We start from the raw sequence: 14,068 nt of genomic DNA on the forward strand, positions 1-14,068 counted from the left end.
CTGAACTGGACCTGTTTTATCCGGGAAATGGAAATGGCTCGTTCTGTGATAGTAGAACAGTAAAGAAAGCACAACTTTTCCCTGTAAATTATCCTGGTACCAATTTGTCTGTTATTCCTGGAAATGTGTTCAATACAGTTGATGCTAACAAGATTTACAAGAATAATCTCAGGAATGATCAGCTTTATGTATGAGGAGCATTTGATGGTTCTGGACCTGTGTTCAGAGGGACGGTGGGGGTTGTGGAGGGATGTATGGTTAAGTAAACCTACCGGATGCTAAAAAGCCTGGATACAGTGGACATGGAGATGATGTTTCCATTAGACGGAGAGTCTGTGATCTGACAGCACAGTATCAGAATAAAGATGCTTCCCTTTAAAACTGAGATAAGAAAAAGTTTTTTGGCCAAAAGATGTCTGATCTGTGGAATTTGTTGCCGCAGATGTTGGTTGAGGCTGCCATTTGGCTACATTTATGACAGAGATTAATATATTCATGATTGCTAAGTAGCTTCAGGGTTACAGGAGGAAGGCAGGAATATGGTGTTGGAATAAAACTCAGCCATGGTTGAGTGGTGGGGCAGACCAGATGGATCGAAACACCTAATTCTGTTCCTGTGTCTTATGTCTTACCATGACTGACTGATGGCTCCTTCTTACCCCATATCGTTTTGTGATGTGCGAGGGACAATAAAAGATTGTTCACTGTGATCATTATATCTGCCTTCAATGTTTAAATTTCAGTGAGTTTTGTTCTTAGTAACATTAAGCAGAAATGTTTGTTTCTTCTTTTTATTGTTAATGTGCTTCATTATCTTTCATGTTAGACCTGCGGTGAGAGATTTATTGGAAGAAAAACCCACAACTGGAAGCAAACCACGACTGAAGACGAGGGAACAGCAACAAGTGAACCAGCCCGAGGATTGAGACCATCAACTGGAGAGGACCCACCTGACTCGGAGAATCCAGTGATTCAGTCAGGAGAAAGTTTGGTGAGTTACATTTACTCAAACACTGGACCTTGAGACATTACATATCTGTACAAAAGAAGGTAGGAAATAGTTGGAGTGAGACTGAAGAATCAGCTATGCCTCTGTCAGACCCAGTTGCAATTACTCCAGGTCCAGCAGCCCAGCCCTTTAAAACCACTCCCATTCTGTGGAAGTCGAATCCTGATAAAGTCACTCAGAGACCGTACAAGTACAAACTCTTTATTCCAAGCACCCGGGGCTGACTCAGTTAGTCACTCAAACAGGAACAGTCTATGACTATTCCCGCCCAATCCACTAACTGACTAACAATTCCCCTTATACCACAGATATATCTGTCCAGATACCCCCCACACAAGACAGGCTGGAGCCAAAGTTATTTACTACATGACAGACCCTAAAGAAAAATTACAAAATAGTCATAATGGCTTACACACACAGAACAGACTGAAGCTGTCCTATCTCTACGCATGAGTGCACAAGGAGATAAGCATCCTGAAACCCTAGCTAGCTACACTCAAGAAGAAATATGGCTCAGCATGGCTCAGCACATCTGTTGATCATCAGCAGTTTCTTTCAGAAAAACAGGCTGCTATTGTTTAACGAAGTGTTAACCCTTTTACATACTTTATCATTCCCTCCTTTTCATCATTACATGATCAACAAAGCAGTAATTTTTTTACAGAGAAAGCAACTGAGTACAGCATTGACTTATCAGTGGGTAAAAGCAGCGTACAACAGTAATTATTACAATGATATGTACAACATAATGCAGTATCATGCCCCATATATTACCAAACAGGCCTTCGAAGACCACCATTTCGTACCTTTGGTGAATCCGTGTAAATCCTGCCCTACTCTCTTGATGCTGTCAGTTTCCTTGGCAGTGTGCTCGGAGAGGGATGTAATATTAGACTCATCAGGGATATAGGTGCCGCATTCTATGTCAATAATAGCACAGGTTCCCCCTTTCTCAGCTAGATAAAATCTAAAGCTTTACGATTCTGTAGGAATGTTTGCCGGATTGCAATCATTTCAGCAGATATTTCTGTTACTTGGTCCTGTGTTTGTGTCTGGGCCCCTGCAGTATTGTGGCCAGCTCCTCAAGTGCTGTAGCCAAACTGATTATCTCTCGTGAATTCCTGGCTACTCTGTAGGAGAGAAAAGTGATCATCCAAAATCGTTCAGGCTCAGTTATTCCTCTCCACTGCTGGGCATCTGCAAGTATGGCCAGGATGCATATTTCCCAGTATAGGAAGTTCCGTTTGGTAGGGGCTTGCAATACCATCCCTCAAAACACTGACAGTCACAGTCATCTCTGACTGGGCTGCAGTTCCTCACCTCTCTTCCCCGGGTGTAATTTGAGGAAGCCCAGGCTGAGAGTTCCTCACTCTGGTTGAGCAGGATTACTGAAATTGAAATCATAGTTTTACCATGCTGGCGAATTTCGGCACAAACCCACCATAGGTGTGACAGAGAGACAGAAAAATGTTAACATGGGGGCCCCTGGATGCTGGGGTGAGCCCTGTCAAAGACATAAACACAAACACTACTATCAACCAATACATTTTCCTTTAATCCGAGAGAGTCCTTCTCAGTTCCTTCAGTAACACGTTTGTTGTCTGTTCGATGTATCCACCGAGATTGCCCCTTCAGCCGTGGGAGTGGTCAGTAACTCCTGACATGGTCCTCTCCACCGAGCTCCGAGTTTCCCTCGATCCCAGTTCTTGATCAGGACAAAATTCCCTGGTTCTATGATGGGATATTCACTCCTGTCTGTGGGGTAGTTCTCTTCCTTGTAAGCCTGTTGTACCTGTGAATGTAATGCTTGGAGAACTTTGGTTAGTTGGCATATATATTTCCCCATCTCTTCCCCTAGGGTATGCATATCCAATTTTGCCGGTAGACTTTCTGGGAGCAATGGTACACAAGGTCTTGGTCCCCAGGGTGTCCTCATGGGCCGTCCATAAAAGATTTCAGTTGGTGGTAACTCTGTTTTCTCCTGTGGAGTAACCCTCATGTGGAATAGGGCTAACGGTAGGACCTTTAACCAAGTGAGTCCAATCTTTGCTGTTAGATCGGCCAATTTACTCTTCAGAGTGCCATTGGCTGTTTCCACTATGCCAGCAGCCTGTGGGTGGTGTACACAGTGGAATTGTTGCCTGATAGCTAGTTCGTTACATACCCCTTCATTTACTTTGGCCACAAAGTGTGGCCCATTGTCAGAGCTCAGCATACCTGAGAGTTATTTCCTGTAATAATACCTTCACAACAGTCATAACAGTATTGGTAGTTGGAATAGCTTCAATCCATCTACTAAACACGTCTATAATAACTATGCAGAATCTATAGCAATGTACTGCAGGCAATTCAATAAAATCAACTTGTAGACGCGCAAAAGGTCCACCTGTCAAGGGAGTCGTACCCGATGTGCAGGGTACAGTTTACCAACCATTCCCTCCTTTCCCAGTGTGTACAATTATGTATTTAATTGACCAATGTTGGTAAAAACTGTGTATGAACACAAACCTGTCCCGCTGGGGTGATACAAAAACCTAGGTCAGGGTCTTTTTGGCACCCCATCTGGGAACACAGTTTGTGCTCCTCCTCAGAGGCATACCCCTGAAAAGTACGTACCTCCCGCATGTCTGGCAAACTCGTTCTGCTTAAGTCACGGAACGTTGCTTGATGGGAACCTGAGGGCACCACAACAACCGAGGATTGTGCCACACTTTTCACTGTCTAATCTGCTAAAGCATTGCTTTTAGTGACCTGGTCGGACATGTGGGTGTGGGCCGTACGTTTAATAATAGCCAAAACTCAAGGTAGCTGTAGAACTGTGAGTAAAGTTTTTACAAAGGTGGCATTACTAATGGGGTGGCCAGAGGTAGTCTGGAATCCCCATGTTCCCAGAGAACCCCTTAGTCATGTACAACTCCAGAAGCATAACAGGAGTCTATGTAAACGTTCACACTTCTGTCTGTTGCTAGGATACAGGCACGAGTCAAAGCAAACAGCTCAGCCTTCTGGACGCAGACAGCTGCTTCAAAAGAGGCCTGGTCAGCTATTTCACTGTCCGCCACTATCGCAGAGGGATGTAGAGAGATCGCAGACCATGCCAAAAAACAAAGGTTGATTCAGTAAGTGATTTTAACTTTCCATACATTGACTGGGACTCCCATACTGTAAAAGGACTAGATGGGGCAGAGTTTGTCAAATGTGCCCTTAATCAGTATGTAGAATTCCCAACGTAGAAGTGTGCAATAAGCTGTTAGGAAATAATCCAGGGCCGGTGACAGAAATTAGTGATCATAATGCCATGAAATTCAAAGTAAATATGGAAAAAGAGAGGTCTGGACCACGGGTTGAGATTCTAAATTGGAGAAAGGTCAATTTTGGTGGTATCAGAAAGGACCTGACAAGTGTGATTTGGGACAGGCTGTTTTCTGGCAAAGGAGTACTTGGTAAGTGGGAGGTCTTCAGAAGTGAAATCTTGAGTGTGTAGAGTTTGTATGTGCCTGCCAAAATAAACGTTGAAATGTAACTGGTGCAGGGAACCTTGGTTTTCCAGAAATATTGAGGCCCTGGATATTTTGTTCCTCTAAATGCCTCAGACTGTTGGGTGCTACCAAGACTCATTAATGACTACAATATCATAATTCCACCTCCTGAGCTCAACTGACTTTTTTAGTCATCATCTTTTGGTTTCTAAAAGCTTCCCAATAGTTTTTACTCTTTTGTTTGTCCTCTCTTTGGTTTTTATTTTGGCTTTGGCTTCTCATTTCAGCTACGGCTGTGCCCTCCTGCCTTTCCAATGCTTCCACTTCTTTGGGATGTATTGATCACTCAGCTCCCGAATTGCTCCCAGAAACGCCAGCCATTGCTGTTCTGTTGTCACTCCTACCTTTTCCCTTCCAATCAAGTTTGGCCAGCTTCTCTGTCATAGAAACATGAAGAAGTTCAGTACAGAAACAGGCTATTTGGCCCATCTAGTCAATGCTGAAAAAACATTTAAGCTGTCTAATGCAAGTACCTGCACCGGGACCATCACCCTCCAGACCCCTACCATCCATTCTCCCAACCAAACTTCTTTTAAATGGTGAAACTGAGCTCATGTTCACCACTTGTGCTGGCATCTCATTCCACACTCTCGCGACCATTTCAGTAAAGAGCTTTTCCACATATTCCTGTTAAAATTTCCCCTTTCCCACGTACCCATGACCTCTGGATGTCATCCCACCCAACCTCAGTGGAAAAAGCTGCTTGCATTTACCCTGTCTATACCCTCATAATTTTGTATACTTCGAACAAATCCTCAAAGAAATGTATAATTTGCTTGTTTATGTTTAGAGCCTTTATTAGTTGTATAAGATGATGAGGGGCATTGATCGTGTGGATAGAGGTTTCTATCCCAGGGCTGAAATGGCTAATATGAGAGGGCATAATTTTAAGGTGCTTGGAAATAGATACCGAGAGGATATCAGGGATAAGTTTTTTTACACAGAGTGGTGGGTGTGTGCAATGTACTACCAGCTATTTGTGTGAGAGTGTTTCAGTTATTGTGTGGCCAGGAACCCATGCAGCTTTGTGGGAACTGGGAATCATACCAATGGAAAGAGTCAAACTGAGCCAGGTCACAGATTGGAGATGGCAGAAATGCCCCATTCTTATACAGACAGGAAGAGCATCACAGAATTTGATGGTCATTCCAGAAACCAGCACTGTGCCCAGTTAGAAGATGATTTCTCTCTCCATCTTGGGTTGAATTTCAATGTAACAGTGTGATGCCAGATCACACCTTGACAACTCAAGTGATCTCATCTGAAATGTTGTCCTACACCCACTGATGGATTTTGTATATCTTTTTACAGGTTAAAAATGGCAAGGAGTTTGTCTGCGGAAACCTCGAACACAACACGCCAGTTTTGCTGTCTCTGTCCAGATATTTAAGAAGTGGAGCAAGGGTTTCACTCTATCATCCTTCCTACTCAGATTGTGGGGAGGGATTCACTCGATCATCTGACCGACTGGCATGCCCGTCATTTTACACGGGGGGAACCCGTTCATCTGCTCAGACAGTGGAAATGGATTCAGTCGGGCATTTCAACTGAAGGTACATCAGCAAGTTCACACTGGGACAAGGACATTCACCTGTTCTGTGTGTGAGAAGGGATTCAGTCGGCCTTCCCACCTGTGGACACAGCAGTCAGTTCACACTGGGCAGAGGCAAGTCATCTGCTGAATTTGTGGGGAAGGATTCACTCAGTCATCTGACCTAATGGCTCACCAGCGAGTTCACACTGGAGAGAGGCCATTCACCTGCATAGACTGTGGGAAGGGATTCACTCAGCCATCTGACCTACTGGTACACCAGCGAGTTCACACTGGAAAGAGGCCGTTCACCTGCTCAGTCTGTGGGAAGGGATTCACTTGCTCATCCCATCTGAAGGTACATCAGCGAGTTCACACTGGGGTGAGGCCATTCACCTGCTCGGACTGTGGGAAGAGATTCACTATATCAGCTTAGCTGAAGGAACACCAGCGAGTTCACACCGGGGTGAGGCCGTTCACCTGCTCAGACTGTGGGAAGGGATTCACTAAATCATCTCCCCTACTGAGACACCAGTCAGTTCACACTGGGGAGAGGCCATTCACCTGCTCAGACTGCGGGAAGGGATTCACTCAGTCCTCCCATCTTGAAGGTATATCAGCAAGTTCACACTGGAGAGAGGCCGTTCACCTGCTCGGACTGCGGGAAGGGATTCACACAGTTAGCTAGCCTACAAGGACACAAGTCAGTTCACACTGGGGAGACGTTGTTCACCTGCTAAGACTGTGGGAAGGGATTCATTCAGTCACGTGACCTACTGGCACACCAGCGAGTTCACACTGGAGAGAGGCCATTCACCTGCTCAGACTGTGGGAAAGGATTCACTCGGTCAGCCAACCTACTGGCACACCAGCGAGTTCACACTGGAGAGAGGCAATTCACCTGCTCAGACTGCGGGAAGGGATTCACTTCCTCATCCGATCTGAAGGTACATCAGCGAGTTCACACTGGGCAGTGGCCGTTCACCTGCTCAAACTGTGGGAAGGGATACACTTCCTCATCCCAACTGAAGATACATCAGCGAGTTCACACCGGGGAGAGGCCGTTCACCTGCTCAGTGTGTGGGAAGGGATTCATGTCGTCATCTCCACTGAAGGTCCATCAGCGAGTTCACACTGGAGAGAGGCCGTTCACCTGCTCAGGCTGTGGGAAGGGATTCACTTGCTCATCCCAACTGAAGGTACATCAGCGAGTTCACACTGAGGAGAGGCCGTTCACCTGCTGTGAAAGTGGAGAGCGACTCACTCGGCTATCTAACCATATGTAACTCTCGCCTCGGCTAGCAGCTTAATATAGGGGGTGATAGCCCCCACATCCCGGCCAAACTTAAGAAATCTCGTTTGGTTACTGGGCATGGGAGGAGTTTCTTCTGCTGCACATTCACATTTAATGTGACTAGAGTTCAATATTCTGAATCTGCGACAAATAAATCAGTTCTATTTTAAAATCTGTCTCCAGAACTTGGTGAATTTATAACAGACCAAGTGTACAGTAGAGAATCAACTCAGGCCGGCTGGACCCTGCCAGTGCTTCTGTTCCACGACGATCCTTTTAAATCCTCCCCTGTTGTTCCCCTCTCACTCTCCCTGTGGGATGGGTTCCAAACAGTCGCCACTATGTGGGTGAAGAGGTTTCCCTTGAATTTTCTGCAGACTGAATAAGTCGAGTTGACTGTAGTTCTGTCTAAGATGTGCTTCGCCCCTCTGATCTCTGGGCTGAGGAACAATGACATTGGTAGTTCACCTCCTGATGCAGGGCTCATTTCCAGATTATGGGTCATTTTCCCTGCTTCTCAAATGTTGCTGTAAACACCACTGTCCTTGAAAGACTGAAAGCAGAATGGGAAACCATCAGTTGGATGTTCAACGGAGCAGGGTCAGAAACCAGAGGCAGGTCTGCACAGGGCAGAGTTTGGGGCTCTGGACGATGGTCAGGTTAAGAACGTATGATGAGAAGGGAATCAGGAGCGGGGCATGGCGACGAATGTCAGAGTAGCAACATTTGGAAGCTGATTGACAGAGAAAGTCTTTCGGTTGTCTGACTGATGACACAAACAATGCCTGTGGTGAGGTGCTCCACTGGTCGAGGAATGTGTGTGCTGGGAATGTTTTTATCTATTGAGGGAGTTGCTCCTGCTTGTTTATCCTGCAATATTATATCCAGATGGTTATTATGGATTGTCCTATCTGAAATAATGTATGGATTATCATGCAATTTGTAAGATTTTGACTCTAAAACTGGATCAGGCTTGAATTTATGGTGCCTTTATGAAGTGGTGGAAGGCATTCATGAGTTTGTATTTTAAAGCAAGATTTTGGTGAATGATATTTGCCACTTGTTTGTACCTTTGTAAGTAATCAGATTGAGTTAAACTGCTGCAGGATCCTGGAATGTGTTGGATTGTGTCTGGTTTCTCTTGGCATTTTCTGCACTTACTGCCTTGTTTGTTTGTATTTCCTGTATTTTCAATTTTTTTTTCCCTTTTGTTAACCACCTTGTCCTGTATTTCTGCAAGGAACCCCTGTGTTTCTGGGAAGAGGTCTCCAACTCTCAGTCAGGTGCTCGATGCTTCCTTGTCACCATCTCATCTGCTCAGATCATTGGGATGTCTCCCATGGAGGGTCATACTCATTCCACTGGTTAATGTTTTCTTCCATAGTGATGATTCATTTCTCTGAGTTGGTCTCTCATTAAAATTTTCTGGTCTGAATTTCTTATCACGATGGCATATACACACATGGAGCGTTGAATCCTGTTCATTTTTGATGAAAATATATACCTAGAAGTTTTATCTGACTGTTGTGTGATTTTTGTTTTCATGTGTGTTTTTTCTCTTCCTCCTTCTGTCCGAGGTATTGTTAATCTAAGTGGGTTGAGTTTACACACCAGGTTCCTGCCGACCCGTACCTTTCTACCCTGTGCGTCTATGGCTGGTCTGGCGATCGGACCTCAAAAACTTGCACCAACTTGTGGGGGCACACCGCTTCCAGGGTCTCGTTACCTCGTGGTGTCGTGTGTCTGTTGCCTTAGCGAACCTATCCCTTTTTATCCCCCTGCTGGGGTATCGCCTGTCCATCAAACTTCAAACAGTTCAGGGTTCAAAGCCACCGGTCTCTGACAATACTCGGAACCGTGTGTCCTTTCGGTAATCCTCTCGTCTCTCTCTCTTATTAGCACCTTGCATGTTCCCCCATTGTCCTCTTATCAGCATCAATCTTCTGATAACTGGTTCTTTTGTCACAGATGTAATGTTAGTAGAGTCATCAGGGATATAGGTGCAGCATTCTGTGTCAATAATAGCACAGGTTCCCCCTTTCTCAGCCAGGATAAAATCTAAAGCCATACGATTCTGTAGGGCTGTTTGCCGGATTGCAATCATTTCAGTGGATATTTCTGTTACTTGGGCCTGTGTTTCTGTCAGGGCCCCTGCAGTATTATTGGCCAGCTCGCCAGAAAAGTGATCATCCAAAATTGCTCAGCCTCAGTTATTCCTCTCTGCTGCTGGGCACATGCAAGTATGGCCAGGATACACGTTTCCCAGTATAAGAGGTTCTGTTTGGTGGGGGCCTGAGATACCATCCCTCAAAACACTGACAGCCACAGTCATCTCTGACTGGACCACAGTTCCTCACCTCACTTCCCCGGGTGTTATTTGAGAAAGCCCAGGCTGAGAGTTCCTCACTCTGGTTGAGCGGGATTACTGACATTGGAATCATAGTTTTACCATGCTGGGGAATTTCACCACAAACCCAGCAGGCCCCTAGCTCTACCTGTTTGGCACAGGTGTGACAGAAAGGTGTTAACATGGGGGCCCCCGGATGCTGGGGTGAGTCCTCTCAAAGTTATAAACACAAACACCACTATCAACCAATACATTTTCCTTTAGTCCGAGAGAGTCCTTCTACTCAGTTCCTTCAGTAACACGTTTGTTTTCTGTTTGATGTATCCACCGAGATTGCCCCTTCAGTTTCACAGCCGTGGGAGTGGTCAGTAACTCCTGATGTGGTCCTCTCCACTGAGGTCCGAGTTTCCCTCGATCCCAGTTCTTGATCAGCACAAAATTCCCAAGTTCTGTGGTGGGATATTCACTCCTCTCTGTGAGGTAGTTCTCTTCCTTGTAAGCCTGTTGTACCTGTGAATGTGATGCTTGGAAAATCTTGGTTAGTTGGCATATATATTTCCCCATCTCTTCCCCCAGGGTATGCAAATCCAATTTTACTGGTAGACTTTCTGGGAGCAATGGTACACAAGGTCTTGGTCCCCAGGGCGTCCTCATGGGCTGTCCATAAAAGATTTCAGCTGGTGACAACCCTGTTTTCCACTGTGGGGTAACCCTCATGTGAAATAGGGCTAACGGTAGGACCTTTAACCAAGTGAGTCCAGTCTCCACTGTTAGTTTAGCCAATTTACTCTTCAGAGTGCCGTTGGCTCTTTCTGCTATGCCAGCGGCCTGTGGGTAGTGTACGCAGTTTAATTGTTGCTTCATAGCTGGTTTGTTACATACCTCTTCGTTTAGCTTCACCACAAAGTGTGGGTCATTGTCAGACCTCAGTATCTCTGGCAGGCCGTACCTGGGAATTACTTCCCATAATAATACCTTCATAACAGTCATAGCGGTATTATTGGTAGTTGGAATAGCTTCAATCCATCTACTAAACGCACCTATAATAATTAAGCAGTATCTGTAGCAATGTATTCTCGGCAATTCAATAAAATCAACTTGTAGACACGAGGAGGGTTCACCTGGTAAGGGAGTCGTACCCGGTGTGCAGAGTACAGGTTACCAACCATTCCCTCCTTTCCCAGAACCACAGAACACTACAGCAGAGAAAACAGGCCATTCAGCCCTTCTCATCTGTGCTGAAACTTTATTCTGCTTGTCTCGTTGTCCTGCAACCAGTCCATAACCTACAGACCTCTCCCATCCATGTATCTATCCAATTTATTCTTAAAACTTAAGAGTGAGCCCACATTTACCATGTCAGATGGCAGTTCGTTCCTCACTCCCACTGCTCTCTGAGTGAAGAAGTTCCCCCCAATGTTACCCCTAAACCTTTCCCCTTTCACCCTAAAGCCATGTCCTCTCATATTTATCTCTCCTAATCTGTGGAAAAAGCCTACTCGCATTTACTCTGTCTATGCCCCTCATAATATTGTAAACTATCATATCTCCCCTCATTCTTCTTCTTATATGTATATAATGACCAATATTGGTAAAAACTGTGTGGGAACACAGACCTGTCCCACTGGGGTATTCAAAAACCTAGGTCGGGGTCTTTCTGGCACCCCATCTGGGAACACAGTTTGCGCTCCTCCTCAGAGGCATCTCCCTGAAAAGTACGTACCTCCTGCATGTCTGGGAAACTTGTTCTGCTTAAGCCATGGAGGGTTGCTTGACGGGAACCTGAGAGGACTACAACTACCGAGGATTGACTTTTCGCTGTCTAATCTAGTAAAGTATTGCCTTTAGTGACCTGGTCGGACATCTGGGTATGGGCTGCACATTTAATAATAACCAAAACTCGAGGTAGCTGTAGAGCGGTGAGTAAGTTGTTTACAAAGGTGGCATTACTAATGGGGTGGCCAGAGGAAGTCAGGAATCCCCATGTTCCCAGAGAGCCCAGTAGTTGTGCACAATTCCAAATGCGTAACGGGAGTCTGTGTAAATGCTCACACTTTAGTCTGTTGCTAGGATACAGACACGAGTCAGAGCAAACAGCTCAGCTTTCTGGGCAGAGACAGCTGATTCAAAAGAGGCCTGCTCAACTATTTCACTGTCCGTCACTGTCACATAGCCAGAATGTCGTTTTCCTGCTGGATCCATAAAACAGCTTCCATCCTCAAAAAACGTTGCCTTGGGCTTGAGGGGGTATTGTGGAATGGATGGGAGAGTCTGTCCTTCTTTCACGGTGATCTGGACAGGGGGGCAGTTGGTGTGGCCGACTTCATGGCCTGAAATTACCCAGAGATGGGGTACAACGTCTTGGGTTCGGTCAACATTAAAAGAATGTATTACCAGATGTCCCGTCTTCACCTCAGACTCCTTCCAGTATCGGAGTTGGCCCGCGGCCAAGTCTTGCCATTCTCCCTCGGTGCTGGGGCTTCTTTTGTCAAAGCGTAGGCAAGGAACCTGAGGCTCTTTGGCTTGAATCCAGGGCAAACACTCACGGTGGTCTGTTGCCAAAGGAAATCTGGAACTTCGGCCAGTAATGCACTGCCCTCTCTTCCTTTAATCTCTCCAATCACCATGACTGGGAACTTCTATCCCTTGAGGGTGCATAATATTGGCTTTCCTCAGTTGAGCACCCGTAGGGTCATAGCACAGAGTCACATGAGAGTCAGCCGCTGGCAGAAGGGGTTCAAACGCAGTGGAGTCCAGATTAAGTGCCCACCACTGGGGGGGTCGGTAACTGGGGACGCTGTCGGTTGTTCGCTAGTCCCAGGGTGATACCCTTGTCCGTGGTGGAATCTCGACTTCCAACTGACAGAGCATGTCTCTTCCTGCTAGATTACACCCCTGACTGGTGGTGACTGTAAATGAAACCACACTGGTTCCCCTGGAATTCCAGCTGCAGTGACTGGGTACGTGAATACGTATGTTCCGTGCCTTCGAACCCAGACAGAGTGATTGTATCGTCTGATAGCTGGAATCCCTTTTCCGATACTATTTCCTGATTGAGAGTGGTTGTGGTTGCCTCCCTTATGAATCATAAATGGAATTGGAATTCCAGCAACTTACAATATTTATTACATTGGGTCCTTCCTGAGGGGTGGTACTCACAGTAGGAAACGTCCTTGCTTGTCAATTTCTAAACAGGTTGTTGTCCTCCTCTGTCCCTTGGTAAGTTTCTGTTCCCATTTCTGATCCCAGGATAAAGTCCACTCGCGTCCTTCTTCCCGGTGAACATATTCACCTTTAATATTGGTTCCCTTTGGGTTTGATCAGGATTCAAAAGCCAGGTCCCAATAATATGTCAAAGCTCATTGCATTCGATTTTGGTCATTGTCAGGCCAATCCATGTTATTTGTTTTAATCACATTGGCTAACTTAGTTGGTAAGCATTGGAGCAGTAAGGCATTGAACTGGGGGGATGGATTCCCATTATTAAAGGCTTGGTCTGCTGTGAAAGTGCCTTGGCAGGCCACAAATTGCTCCCAATAGTCTGGTCCTGATTCCCCAGGCTTAGATTTGCATTCAGGTACTTTAGTGATGTTTATAGGTTGTTGGAAAGCCCTTTCCAAGGCTTGAATAATCTGGTCTGTCTGTTCATTCTCATTGTGGTTTCCTGCCTGTAACTCCTGATAGGTTTGGTATCTCAATTCTGCCTTCTATTTTCAATCTTCATCAGCTGAGAGAATCATGCAGCAGAGACAGAATAAATCTTCCCAGGTCGCATTATACGTTTGTATAGTACTGCGGACATACGGAGCAAACTGTGCTGGTTGTTCTTTTCTATCTGGGGCCTGATTCATGATCATTATCATTTCTTGAGGCTTTCAGGGTGCATACACAGGAATCACTGAGGGCTGTCCCTCCTCCTGCTCGTGGATTGGGCAGCATTTGGGTCGGCAATTGTCTTTGTGCAGCCATTAACTCTGGGGTTTTATTGGATTCTTCCCTCCTTGTCTTGGAATAATCCTCTGTATTCCCTTCCTGGATCTCAGGGTATCGAGAGCCTCCCCTTCCCTGCCGCCATTGTTTTAGCGGAGCGGCCACTGTATCTGAGTACTGGGAGGATTGGGGTTTGGGAGCAGTGGGTGCACTTGGCCCCTGGTAAGGTCGGGGGAGGGGGTAAGGTGGGTGCCCACTCCTCATCACAGTCACTGTCCTCAAACAAGGTCGGTATGCCAGACATGGGTTCCCTATCAGTTCCCTTGTTTCCCTATCAGTTCGAACTTTAGACTGACATTCCTGCCCTTCTCTCCTATCTAGGCCGGACTTGATTTGCTTATGTTGTTTTTCCTGCTGT

The 14,068-nt window shown here is 45.9% G+C and overlaps 1 protein-coding gene across 1 annotated transcript in view; it reads left to right on the plus strand.

Moving 5' to 3' along the window:
* LOC140208037 (uncharacterized) overlaps window positions 1–14,068 on the plus strand; it is a 189,740-nt gene that overhangs the window by 164,909 nt on the left and 10,763 nt on the right. Inside the window, exon 2 of the mRNA XM_072276566.1 lies at window positions 827–991. The gene's annotated coding sequence lies outside the window, so the exon portion shown is untranslated. The remainder of the gene's footprint in view (window positions 1–826; window positions 992–14,068) is intronic.

The sequence above is a fragment of the Mobula birostris genome, chromosome 13, assembly GCF_030028105.1.
Source record: "Mobula birostris isolate sMobBir1 chromosome 13, sMobBir1.hap1, whole genome shotgun sequence".
NCBI classification, from domain to species: Eukaryota; Metazoa; Chordata; class Chondrichthyes; order Myliobatiformes; family Myliobatidae; genus Mobula; species Mobula birostris.